This window comes from Styela clava, unplaced genomic scaffold, assembly GCF_964204865.1.
Source record: "Styela clava unplaced genomic scaffold, kaStyClav1.hap1.2 HAP1_SCAFFOLD_19, whole genome shotgun sequence".
Classification (NCBI taxonomy): domain Eukaryota; kingdom Metazoa; phylum Chordata; class Ascidiacea; order Stolidobranchia; family Styelidae; genus Styela; species Styela clava.
The window spans coordinates 431894-435000 of NW_027556646.1; positions in this window are offsets into that span (position 1 = coordinate 431894).

Here is a 3107-nt window from a genome sequence, read left to right on the forward strand (position 1 = left end):
GCGCTCCGACCGGCCCCGCACCGCTCTTTCTTGGCTCATTCGAAATTACTGTCTTTCGCTCTGACATGCCTTACCTAGGGTTAGGTTAGTATGCTTGCACGTTTGTACTTTAACTTTTTTTGGCTCGGCTTCTTTCGACGCCGATGCCGGCGACGCAGCACTCTCTCGCCCGCCAGCCACCGAGAAAAGGGTGCGCTCCGACCGGCCCCGCACCGCTCTTTCATGGCTCATTCGAAATTACTGTCTTTCGCTCTGACATGCCTTACCTAGGGTTAGGTTAGTATGCTTGCACGTTTGTACTTTAACTTTTTTTGGCTCGGCTTCTTTCGACGCCGATGCCGGCGACGCAGCACTTTCTCGCCCGCCAGCCACCGAGAAAAGGGTGCGCTCCGACCGGCCCCGCACCGCTCTTTCTTGGCTCATTCGAAATTACTGTCTTTCGCTCTGACATGCCTTACCTAGGGTTAGGTTAGTATGCTTGCACGTTTGTACTTTAACTTTTTTCGGCTCGGCTTCTTTCGACGCCGATGCCGGCGACGCAGCACTCTCTCGCCCGCCAGCCACCGAGAAAAGGGTGCGCTCCGACCGGCCCCGCACCGCTCTTTCATGGCTCATTCGAAATTACTGTCTTTCGCTCTGACATGCCTTACCTAGGGTTAGGTTAGTATGCTTGCACGTTTGTACTTTAACTTTTTTTGGCTCGGCTTCTTTCGACGCCGATGCCGGCGACGCAGCACTCTCTCGCCCACCAGCCACCGAGAAAAGGGTGCGCTCCGACCGGCCCCGCACCGCTCTTTCATGGCTCATTCGAGTTTACTGTCTTTCGCTCTGACATGCCTTACCTAGGGTTAGGTTAGTATGCTTGCACGTTTGTACTTTAACTTTTTTCGGCTCGGCTTCTTTCGACGCCGATGCCGGCGACGCAGCACTCTCTCGCCCGCCAGCCACCGAGAAAAGGGTGCGCTCCGACCGGCCCCGCACCGCTCTTTCTTGGCTCATTCGAAATTACTGTCTTTCGCTCTGACATGCCTTACCTAGGGTTAGGTTAGTATGCTTGCACGTTTGTACTTTAACTTTTTTCGGCTCGGCTTCTTTCGACGCCGATGCCGGCGACGCAGCACTCTCTCGCCCGCCAGCCACCGAGAAAAGGGTGCGCTCCGACCGGCCCCGCACCGCTCTTTCATGGCTCATTCGAGTTTACTGTCTTTCGCTCTGACATGCCTTACCTAGGGTTAGGTTAGTATGCTTGCACGTTTGTACTTTAACTTTTTTCGGCTCGGCTTCTTTCGACGCCGATGCCGGCGACGCAGCACTTTCTCGCCCGCCAGCCACCGAGAAAAGGGTGCGCTCCGACCGGCCCCGCACCGCTCTTTCTTGGCTCATTCGAAATTACTGTCTTTCGCTCTGACATGCCTTACCTAGGGTTAGGTTAGTATGCTTGCACGTTTGTACTTTAACTTTTTTCGGCTCGGCTTCTTTCGACGCCGATGCCGGCGACGCAGCACTTTCTCGCCCGCCAGCCACCGAGAAAAGGGTGCGCTCCGACCGGCCCCGCACCGCTCTTTCTTGGCTCATTCGAAATTACTGTCTTTCGCTCTGACATGCCTTACCTAGGGTTAGGTTAGTATGCTTGCACGTTTGTACTTTAACTTTTTTTGGCTCGGCTTCTTTCGACGCCGATGCCGGCGACGCAGCACTCTCTCGCCCACCAGCCACCGAGAAAAGGGTGCGCTCCGACCGGCCCCGCACCGCTCTTTCATGGCTCATTCGAGTTTACTGTCTTTCGCTCTGACATGCCTTACCTAGGGTTAGGTTAGTATGCTTGCACGTTTGTACTTTAACTTTTTTCGGCTCGGCTTCTTTCGACGCCGATGCCGGCGACGCAGCACTCTCTCGCCCGCCAGCCACCGAGAAAAGGGTGCGCTCCGACCGGCCCCGCACCGCTCTTTCATGGCTCATTCGAAATTACTGTCTTCCGCTCTGACATGCCTTACCTAGGGTTAGGTTAGTATGCTTGCACGTTTGTACTTTAACTTTTTTTGGCTCGGCTTCTTTCGACGCCGATGCCGGCGACGCAGCACTTTCTCGCCCGCCAGCCACCGAGAAAAGGGTGCGCTCCGACCGGCCCCGCACCGCTCTTTCTTGGCTCATTCGAAATTACTGTCTTTCGCTCTGACATGCCTTACCTAGGGTTAGGTTAGTATGCTTGCACGTTTGTACTTTAACTTTTTTCGGCTCGGCTTCTTTCGACGCCGATGCCGGCGACGCAGCACTCTCTCGCCCGCCAGCCACCGAGAAAAGGGTGCGCTCCGACCGGCCCCGCACCGCTCTTTCATGGCTCATTCGAAATTACTGTCTTTCGCTCTGACATGCCTTACCTAGGGTTAGGTTAGTATGCTTGCACGTTTGTACTTTAACTTTTTTTGGCTCGGCTTCTTTCGACGCCGATGCCGGCGACGCAGCACTCTCTCGCCCACCAGCCACCGAGAAAAGGGTGCGCTCCGACCGGCCCCGCACCGCTCTTTCATGGCTCATTCGAGTTTACTGTCTTTCGCTCTGACATGCCTTACCTAGGGTTAGGTTAGTATGCTTGCACGTTTGTACTTTAACTTTTTTCGGCTCGGCTTCTTTCGACGCCGATGCCGGCGACGCAGCACTCTCTCGCCCGCCAGCCACCGAGAAAAGGGTGCGCTCCGACCGGCCCCGCACCGCTCTTTCATGGCTCATTCGAAATTACTGTCTTCCGCTCTGACATGCCTTACCTAGGGTTAGGTTAGTATGCTTGCACGTTTGTACTTTAACTTTTTTTGGCTCGGCTTCTTTCGACGCCGATGCCGGCGACGCAGCACTTTCTCGCCCGCCAACCACCGAGAAAAGGGTGCGCTCCGACCGGCCCCGCACCGCTCTTTCTTGGCTCATTCGAAATTACTGTCTTTCGCTCTGACATGCCTTACCTAGGGTTAGGTTAGTATGCTTGCACGTTTGTACTTTAACTTTTTTCGGCTCGGCTTCTTTCGACGCCGATGCCGGCGACGCAGCACTCTCTCGCCCGCCAGCCACCGAGAAAAGGGTGCGCTCCGACCGGCCCCGCACCGCTCTTTCATGGC